This window comes from Hipposideros armiger, unplaced genomic scaffold, assembly GCF_001890085.2.
Source record: "Hipposideros armiger isolate ML-2016 unplaced genomic scaffold, ASM189008v1 scaffold_358, whole genome shotgun sequence".
Lineage (NCBI taxonomy): Eukaryota > Metazoa > Chordata > Mammalia > Chiroptera > Hipposideridae > Hipposideros > Hipposideros armiger.
This window is the reverse complement of record NW_017731708.1, coordinates 1,096,950-1,108,164: the sequence shown is the minus strand read 5'-3', so window position 1 is coordinate 1,108,164 and position 11,215 is coordinate 1,096,950.

The following is an 11,215-nucleotide window of genomic DNA, read 5'->3' as shown; positions in this document are numbered from 1 at the left end:
CCCAGCTCCAGGTTGAGTTGTTGTTCAGCATCTTAGCTGTGGAGGGCAGTGTCACTGGCCCTCATATGTGGGATCCGAACCGGGGCCATCTGGCATCCCAAGCCAGTTCTTAACCATGGCGCCACTCGGCTGGCCCTCTTTCTTTTATTCTTTAACTCCAAGCTATGTGGCCAGGGAAGCAAGGATTATATGAGGGAAGCAAGCTTTCATTGTAATTGTGCTTCCATCTTTGTATATTCATCCCACTTCTATCGTTCTTGGATTTGGTGAACAGGGCCACCCAGACTCTTGATCATATTACAAACTTTCCCATTCTCTACACATATCATACTTTCTCTTTGAGGACTGAAGTTTGCTGATGTATTTTCTCCATATTTAACAGAAAATTTATTTCTATAATGGAAAATGATGATGACATATCTACTCAAAGAACTGGGGTTTTATGAGAATCCTCAAAGTCTCTACCTCCCGAAGGTAGAAATGTGTCTGCCATAAGATAGCAGCATGGGAGAGAAAACCTTTGATTAAGTTTAAAACTTGAACCTAAACTAAATAATAAACTCAAAAACATTTGCAATGCCATTAATATCTACCTTAGCTCACACCATGGTTCAGCAAAGCACTGAGGCCCCTGCTTTCAGCAAGCTAGGTCTTCCTTGCTACGGTCAGCACATGTGAGAGCCAACGTGAAATATAAATAATGCTTTGAAGGAAGATAGCTCATTCTGGAAAGATGAAAGCACTTTGCAGAGAGCATTATCTCTTTCATTCACACACATCCCCTATGTAAGCAGTAGATAGGAAATAGGTTTATTCTGGGATTCTGACTCCATTCGTGTTGAATGATTTGTATATTTATGGGAGCTGAAGGATCCCTGATAAATGAACACAGTGAAAGGAGAAATGCACAGGATCGAGGGTAGCCATCATTAGGGCAATGTGGTAGCCAGTTGATGACACTGTTTTTCTACCTTGCGGTAATGGCACTGAATAGAGAAAGCATGGGATTATTCATGAAAAAAAACAAATAATTCAGCTGGGCTGAAGCTATGCACATGTATTGAGAAGTAGTCCTGATAGAATGGAAAGGGATAAAAGGATCAAAGGAGAGAAAATAAGGGCAAGAGAAAGGGCAGGGGTCAGAATATAGAGAGCTTTGTACACTAGTGTGAGCAAAGAGTTTGGACTTAATTTGGTAAAACATGGGGAGTTGTTGAAGGTTTTACAATAAGGGGTTGATATAGCAGAGCTAATCTAAGGAAAACTACCTGGAAACAGCGAGTAGAGAGTTCAGGGGAAGGAGAAAGACTAGAATAGCAAGGAAGGCCCAGTCAACACCAGGTTTTGATCTTGGGAACTTGGTTCTTGAAACACTGATGAACTACCCTCTTTCAAGTACCTCAAGAACCACTGAAGGTACTGAACCTTTAGTGTATGTGAGGCTCTCCAAAGAGGAATGGGTGGGCAAGTGTCAGGGCCAGTTTTATGTGCTGTGGGGTCTCTACCTTATTGACATCTCTGGTTGAGCTTTCTTGGGTGGCTGAAGTTCTGGTCCTCAAATCTGTAGATATTTGGCTACTCTAGACAGTCAATCCCATGAAGTCTTGCACCTTAAGTGACCTGGTTCTATCCAACCCTTAACACTTTTGACATCACTTTTTGTTTTTCCCTCCTTACAAGTTAATCAACTGGCTTACTTCCTGATAGAGGTACAATAACCCCAATTATGGTACTTAATTCAGCACATATTTATAATGCACACCATGTACCAGGTACTGTGCTATGGAGACTGGTGAAATTACAGTTAATAAGCCCCAGATGCCCTGCCCTTCCTGACCTGTGATCTTGTGGATTTAGTATAAACCACAGACCATCCTAATGAAAGCAGTTTGACTTTATTAATGATGAAAAGCGTCCATTCCACAAACCTAAGCAAACTCAAATATTCATGGGCCTGCCTTTTGTTTCCGATTGTTTTGCATTTCATGGGGAGCTGTCATGTGCATTGTAGATGTTTAGCAGCATTCTTAGTTTCCATCCATCTATGCCAGCAACACACCCATTGCCCTAGCTGTGACAGCCAAAATTGTCTCTGTTGCTAAATGTCCCCTGGGTAGTAAAATTACACCTGGCTCAGAACCCCCATTTTAGGAAAGCCACACAACTTTATATACATTAATCTTAACCTGTCAACTTTATGTATATTGGGGGTGTCATATATCTATGTATTACTTTTCAAAGTTGAATTGAATTATAGTAGCAATGTGTAGTATGACGTTCACTCAAAACATTGTGTTTGTCAAATGAATGCTAGCGTCATTCATTGTATTAAATTTTAATACAGTTTTTTCCTTTTTTAAAATGTGTATACTTTTTTTTGGCACCCTCTGTATATAGTAAATCTTAACCTGTAAGGGAAAGAGGGTCCCATACCTCAGCTTCAAGTTCCCTTCATGGTAGCTGGTTCTCAGTAGAAACTGAGCAAGAATCAAGCCTGGACATCAGGAGCTCACAGCCATCTAGGGAAAGAAAGGTAGCATGGGACTCTATACTCCACAGGTGGTGCTGTTCCCCAAACCCCAGAAAATGGAGTCCTGGGTGAGAAGCAAGGTGGTTAGAAGAAGGGCACCACCTTTACTTCTGGCCCAAACCAGGTAATAGAAAGACTCAGGAAAAGGTGCCTTGGTTTCAGGATAGTCAATGATCCTCTTCCTTTACCTCCTGGCTTTATTGAAACACCCAGAACTATAATCGCTATGACTTGCTCTCTGAGTAGAGACAGTTTTCATTGGGAAGGAGGCACTGAATTCCATCATCTACTCGTGAAGGCCTGGAGTGTGAGGGAGGGGGCTGTCAGCCTTAGGGGCTTCTTTCTGCGTTGGGGATTTTGTTCTACTTTCAGGAATGTAAAGGATTTCCAGCCACTTGGCTCCCAAGCAGAGGTGAGGTGATAGGGATGAAGAGAGGATATCTGCAAAGCGAACAAACAAAAACCCCCCTGCAATTTACAACTATATCTTAGGATGTGCATGCTAAATTTAAAAAAGAAGAAAGATTAATGATGCTTTGGTTCCTTGGAGCCTCATAGAGACATTAAGGCCCATGATCCATCCTGAGCTTTACAAAATGAAAAAATAAATTTGCCGGAGTTCCTGAAGTAAATGCAACTCATGACGACCAACTTAAACTAATCAGGTTCATCAGAGGGTAATGCAGGAGCCAGGTCAACACTTTCTTTATATTCCTATAAAGTGAGCAATATGCTTTCCAGGGCCTGAATATTTCTATCTGCTCTCTAGTCTACCTCTTTCTTTACATCAAATTTCCTAAGGCTCTGTCTGTCCATGCACAAAGTCTTTCAACAAATTTATTTAACAAATGTTTATTGAGTGCCTTCTATGTGCCAGATTCTGTGCTAGCAAATCAGACAGAATGATTTCTGCCTTCTTGGAAGGTACAATCTAGTCAAATGAACAATTTTAAGCATCCTCGATGGCTAATAAATCAGAGGAAAGAGTGTGAAATGGTTTTAAGGAATGTACTGAAGATAGAGAAAATAACTGATGAACTATTTTAAACCCACAACAGAAGGGAAACCTGGTATTTCTCTTTGAACAATGATATTTAAGCTTTCATAAATTCCAGTTTCAACACTTACTTGCTTAATGAATAAAGGCAAATTATTGTACCTCAATAAGTGGCAGCTTCTTTATTTGTAAACAATGAGGTATAAACATTTTTTTCTCTGTCCTCCGTAGTGCAAGGTTTTTGTAAGGAAAACACATGTGAAGGTCTTTTGTACTAACGAAGGGGCTGGCAGTCATAGTGGCGGTGGTTAAACCAGCTATTGTAGTTTTGTACTATTTAATTCCTTCAATAAATGATATTTAGGGGCCTACTCTGTGCCCAGCCCTAACTTCAGAGGAGGAAACAGGGCCAGTGTAAACATTGCAGGTCAGCATAGATTTTTGTGAGTCTGCTGATGTGAAAAGTAGGAAGAATTTGTCATAATGCTCTAAAGGGTCATTTATTCAGGAGCGGTATAGAGGTATATTCAGAGCCTAGGTGGACCAGGAACTGTTTACAGAAATAAAAATGAAAAATCTGGGGATGATCTCCATGGATCCAATAACAAGCCTTCCTCCTGCTGTCTGGTTCCTGTAGATTAGTTGCTTCTGACTGATAAATTGCTAAGTATGTGTAAAGTTCTGTAATTGTATTAATTCACATATCCTTCATGAAGAAAAAGTGGAAGAAAGAGAAGAAAGTTTATCAGAGTACTCATCCACTAAAATAGCAGAGGAAATGTTTAAAACTAATAAAATAAAGTTCTTTCTTCTCTCAAATCCTACATCCGAATCATTGCAAAGGGCTATTACTAAACTTCAGAAAGTCTTGCAACATCGTCCTATGTTAAATTTCAAAGACCCATTCAGCGCCATCTTGCTGCAGTGAAAAACAAGATAGGGAGGATTAAGTCAAGAGGGGGAAAAAAAATCTGGAAGAGAAATTAATTTTGAAGGTCAGTTTTCCTCAAGAAATGGCTGAAAACCCATCCATAGGAAGCAGTAGCTAGGTTTTCGTCAAAGTCATCTTCCTGAATGCTCTGTCAGGGAGACATCCCCATGTTAGGCAGAACATGGTTAAATCACAATGATTTGAAGAAATGTCACACTATTTATTATCTTTCTTAAACCACCAACTCCTTTCAGCCTCCTGTCTAAACATCATGGTCTCATTGTACTGGGTTGTCGTAAAAGTCATGACGCATTTTTGCAACGAAAAACATAGAAAAAAATGCGTCATGACTTTTCCGACAACCCAATAGCTTTACAACAAACTTCTGTCAAATAGGTCACTGAGAAAGGGATGACATGGGACATCAAGAGGGGCCATAGATTATTTTTTATTTGCTGCACTGCAGTGGTGCTCAACCAGGGGCAATTCTGCTCCCCAGAGGCTTTTGGTAATATCTGGAGTCATTTCTGATTGTCACAATTCGGGGGAGGGGTGCTACTGGCATCTAGTCACTAGAAGCCAAGAATGCTACTAGACACCCTAAAATGCCCAAGATAGCCAAAAATTATCCAGCCCCAAATATACTGTGCTGAGATTGAGAAGCCCTGTTGTACTGTGATTCCCTTTATTTTCTACCCCAAGTTCTGCCCTCTCGATAACAAACTCATGTGTTGACAGTTGCATGATCCATTGAATGTAAGATAGCCACATCACACCCTTTTAATTAATGGACAGTTCTAATTAGTTTGTTATCATTTTCCTCCCTCATTTGTTCTTTATTCATCTTGGGTGGAAGCACAAGTAACAGCATATGGATGTCTTACAGCCAGCAGCTCTCATAGAGGAGGGTAAGAATGTTGCTGTAATAAAGCTGTCTGGGCTGCAGTCCAATCAAATTTCAGTATTTTGCATGGCATTCTCCTAACCTCACTTTGCCAGGCATCAGGGAGTTGAAAAACAAGTCCCAGCAGAATTTGCTCAAATATATCTCATCGTGTGAGAGGAATCACAGAGAACTGGATGATGTAATATTGATTGCCTGTTAGTAAAGAGAATAAGAATGTCTGCCAAAAAATTAAGCCCAAGAGCAGGAGATGAAGAGGAAATGATGAGAGGGTTGATGAGAGGGTTGATAAGGTAAATGAAGACATCAGGTCACGTGACGTGTGGGCCGAGGCACTGTAGCAGCATCTGGAACAGTTACAATCATCTCTTCCAAAATGGTACAGGTTTTCTCTTACAAAATTTGAATTGACATAGCACACTCATCTGTTTGATCTTCTTTATTTTCCTATATCTACATGCTGCCATCAAGCAACATGGTCTGGGCCAGAACAAAACTTGCTGCTTTCCTTTCATTAACTGAGCTGGTTTTATTTCTGTGCCCTGAATTCCCTGTAGTCAAATAAATGCTTTCATCATAGATCACATTTGTTGATAAGAAAAGAGGCCTACTTCTTTAGAGTCTCTGCTGTTTGATTCAGTGTCTTTAATACTCAGCTGTTTTTAAAGTGCTTTGACTCTAAGAGGTATTGTTTAGAGACAGTTTCAAAGACTACATCAAGTCTCTCTCCTCTTCAGTATATTTCTGCCTCACTATTTGTTTCCATCCAATACCTCGTTGATATTTTCAAGGAGAAGAGAGACGCAGAGAGAGAGGGGAACTGAGCTAGTGCATCTCAGGGCTTATTTACAGCTGAGTAAGTAACTGAGCTCTGAGAGCTGAAGGCAAATGCAGGACTAAGCGTTTGATTCAGCCTAAGTTTGTTCTGACATCTTTCCTGCATCGACCATCTCAACCAAATCATCATCATAAAAACGTCTAGTATTGGGCAGCTGGTTAGCTCAGGTGGTTAGAGCACAGGCCCATAATACCAAGGTTACCAGTTTGATTTCCACATGGGCCAAGGAGCTGTGCCCTCCATAACTAGATTGAAGACAACTACTTGATTTTGGAGCTGATGGGTCCTAGAAAATCACACTGTTCCCCAATAAAATAAAATAAAAAAACATCTAGTATTTATGGAGTGACTGAGAGTTTAACAAACATTTTTCCATAATGATTCTCTCTGTAGTTCTATGAGAAAGCAGGTGTTATTCTCAAAGCTAGTTGAAAACCTGTGGCTAGAGTTCCCCCATCACACATGAATTTGCTCCATGTTAACATTATTAAGCTTTTTCATAGAGGTAGAACATCATTATGTTCTTAAATGCTGTCTCTTTTCTCACCCTGGAATTCTAGATTTTCCCTGTGGTAACTGTATTCCAAATCCGCCATGTTTAAAAGCTCCAGGGTGTATGAGGAGAATGGCAGAATAAATGTTTTCTGCAAAACTGACTTAGGGGATCTAGAATTTCAACTTACTTCTTCATCATCTCTTCTTTGAACCCTTCAGCACAGCTTTCGCTTTACCCTCTCACTCTAGCCTGAGGATGGAGCCTTTGGCCCTTTTTGACTGGCCTTCTCTGTGCTGACAGCGGTAGGCAAGAGACCCATGTTGGTGGAATGCAGAGTTCTCCATCTTTCCACAACCTGCACTGAGACAGTCAGAGTTTTTAGTCTTCCTTTCCCCAAGGTCATATAATTCAACTTCAGCATGATAAATACCTAGTATAAACATTTCAGCCCCCTCCGAGATTTACCTCCTTCCTTTCTGTCATCATTAGTCAATCACCAGGTATCAATAAACCACTTGTGTTTGTGGTAAACCAGGTTTCTAGACAACTTGAGAACTTAAGAGAGACAGAACTAGAGACAGAGACAGAGAGGAATGGAGAGACAGCAAGAAGGAAAGAGAAAGAAACTCAGTCCACGTCCTAAAGGAGGAAGCTTCAATCAAAAACTGGATGAGAGAAACACTGAAGCATCTGCTGAACTTCTCCTGTAACCCTGGCCCTGGGTTGAGTGCTTTGTGTGTGCAGGCTCATTCAGCTCAGTACAGCCATGAAACTGAAGTTATCCCTTTTCAGAGAGAGGTCAATAGCCTTGTCGAAGATCACCTAGCAGTAAATGGCTTGGCCAGGACTCAAGCTGGGTTGTGTCTGTTTCAGGCTGCCCTCAAAATTAGTGTACTCCAGGTGGGACTCAAACCCCCAAATCACAGGAAAATAAGGCAGAACACCACCATTGAACTCTGGGTTAAATTTTTACTCATATATCTCAACAGGGTGACTGTCCACTCCTACCTCTGAATTAATCTGATGTGTGTTACTTGTCTCTGAAATAAGAAATCTCAACCTCCTGGGTCATGCCTAAGGATACATGTTAATTCTGGGTTACCCAAAGGGCAAGAAATGAACTTCCTTGCCTACAGAGAAAAACACAGGTCTGAAAGTTAAGAGATGTCCAAGTTTTGCTCTAACTACATCCCAGCAAGTCACTTAATCTTGGTTTTCTCATTGGCTAAATTGGAATTCACTTAATAAATAGTTTTTTTGTTTGTTTGTTTTTTAATCATCTATTCTGTGCCAGGCACAGTTTCAGATGCTGGGAACATAGCAGTGAACCAACCAAACAGATCCTTTCCCTCATGGCCCTTAACATTCTGTTTGGAACAGAGGCAATAAACAAATATACAATGATTCCAGACAATGATAAAGCCTTCAAAGACAATAAAGAAGATAAGGTAATATAGAAGCATGTATTGCAATAGAAATAAAGTTAGGGTAGTATTTCTTTAGAGTGGCCCATAAAGGCTTTTTGAGTAGGAGGCATTTCAGCTGAGAGCTATATGATGAGGAGGTAGTCATTGGAAGAGCATAGTCAGGGGGAAGAGTATTCTCCAGAGGGAGAGGCCGTGCAAAAGCCCTGGGGCAGAAAGCAGAGTAATGTGTCCAAGAAACAGAAAGAACGTCAGTGTGGATACAACATAGAAAGCAGAGTGGGCACAGTATAAGATGGCAGGAGCCAGACCCTGTGGGCCTTGTAGGAATAATGCCTGCATTCCTGAACTAACAGAATGATTTGTAAGGATTAGATTGGATAACACTTTCAATGGAAAGTCCTTAAAACAGCTACAGCCTAAATAAAGATAGTGTGGTGCAGTCCTAGGTCCTGTCAGCATGTTGTATGTTCCTTCTTTGTTGTCAAAGCCTTTGCCGGTGGCACTTATGTGCAATTTTATTAAATCATTCTTATCCTGGGGTTGTCTTGAGGAATGTGATTGTTGAATCTGGATGAAGCCAAGGATATTTGGCCTCTGCTTTTCCTTCTAATGTTCTTTTCTAAATATGGAGAGCAGTATAGAAATGGTGGATTCAGGGAAGGAATGTTACCCTCAGCCCCTAAAACCATTGCAAGCAAGTAGCAGGGCAAAAGCTGTGCAGCTTTCTTTAGTTGATAAACAAACCACATATAGTTATTTACTGTTGTTTTTTAAACCAAATGTTTGTGGTTGGTAATTTGGGAAAGAAGTAAAAACCTTTTGGGAACCAATAACTTTCTCATATTCTCTGTCTTCTGATGAAGCTAAAATGCCTGTGCAGACAAGAAAACAGACAGGCTGCCCTCTGTACCCATGAAGGAACACAAACAGAACCCAGACTACCAGGGAATGCCAGCAGAGCTCTGAGAACAGGGAAGTTCATTAAAAATGTAAATAAATGCAATGATTACATGTGGTTGTCTTTGGGGCATTTTGCTTTAGACATGGAATGTGTTGAAAAATAGGACTGCAAATGCCATAATTATTTTAAGATATAAAATTATTTAAATTGGCTAATGAATGCAGCTGGGTGGGGAAAAAAAAAAGAAAAAGAAAAAAAATAAAATAAATTGACTAATGAATGCAGACCCTGACACCGGTCTGCATAAATCTGGATTTATTAGTATGTTCTGGCGGGTGTGGGGGTGTGGAGTGTGGGGGTTGGAAGCAGCTTTATTCATTAGCAGCATTATCTGCACTTCCTTCTCCTCCTCAGCCCAGTCAAAGACAGAATGTCTTAAACAGCATGATCATCTACAGGCAAGATACGCTTTCATATACATTAGCTCAATTCTCATAACTGATAAATGTTGCTATTATCCATATTGTACCTATAAGAAAGCTTAACTAAGAGAGGCTGCATGTCTTGCCTAAGATCACACAGCCTTAACTGAGATCTTCTGTTTTTAAATCCTCTCTCCGCTATTTTATAGCAATGGAATATTACCAGTTAGCACATTGATCTAAAGTGATGGGTCATGTTAGAAGGGAAACTACAGAGGATGAGAAATACAAAAAAAATGTATATACATTTTAAGAAAGGAAGAAACTATTAAAATTATAATACTCAATATATACCAATAAAAGATGAATACAAGTCATGTGTATACATTTTTTTGGCACCCCTGGTATTTTTTTTTTCCCCAACTGAATGTCTAGCATTTTCCAGGAATATAGGATCTGTGTAGAGGAGCAGCCCTGGACATAGAAGCCTTTGCTTATTCATCAATGTGTCAGATCATCTTTTTTTTTTTTTGCCAAGGACAGTCTTCCTCTCCTCCCCTCTGCTTTCCAGCCGTTTTTCTAGCACACTGACCTTGCCATGGTTTAAAAGCTGACATCAGCCATCATCTCCCACACAGGGCAACAGGTCTGGGGAAGGTAATGGAATCCTGCAGCAGCTGTCTCCGTCTGCAACTTCCTGAGTGAGATGCTCTCTGCCACCTCTTTGTCTTCTGTCTGAGAATCCTTGTATTATTGTTGTTGTTTTCTAGCAGAGGGTGAAGATTATAGCTATTCTAGACAGTGCTACAAAACATATTTTCCTCCATTTCATGGTCATTAACCTTACCAATGAACATGTATTGAATACTTGCTGAGGCATGATACCACACAGACTTTGGATTCTGTTCTATCCCAAGTGCTGTCGCTCTGAAATGAATCTTGGTTAGAAGGATGTGAACTGAAGAGGAAGTCAAGATGTCATTAATTCTGGGGACCAGCATGAGCTTCCAGCCCCAACTTCTGAGGAAGATGCCCCAGAGATGGCATGGCCAGCTGGTGCCACACAAGCGAAACTCCAGAAGACTTGATCAGCTTTGTCTTTGGGATTGTTCGGGGAATGCTGGATTTATCCCATTTGTTGTCCCAGATGGTAGAGACTGAAAAAGAACAGGAATCTTAAGTGATGCCCAGCTTCACAATGGAGGGGACATCACATCTTCTTATATCCCAAGGAGCAGGGATCTCTAGCAATCTTCTACTCTCTCCCTAATTTCTCTGGGACCACACACACACAAGCCTGTCATTCTTGGTTGTTTCTCCAATATAATTCTATCCAGGAGGGAAGATTTGGTATTCATTACCTGTTTGGGAGACTTGGTCAAGAGCTTAGACAGGACTGAAGAATGGAAAAGGAACCCAGACCTCTGCAGAAAGATCCTCCCTCATCCAAGCAATCCATGCAAGGAAATCAACCTTTGCACAATACCCATTCGTGGAATTGCCGATGATAGATCCTTAATTGTTTCATTTCTCTTTCTTTATTTAAAAATTATTCAGTTTTCTATTCCAGCTGGGATTTATATTTTAACCTCCAGGTTATATCTCTTCTTCTTCCTAATACAACTGGAAACAACTGAATTTAGTTGGACAATATGATCACAAATATTGTGAATTTAAAGAGCCCCAGAGGTATCATTCCCCATGTTCCCAGATATTGAAGGCACCTGAATTTAAAAGGGCAAACTTAGGCAGTTCAGTTTAGTTCAATA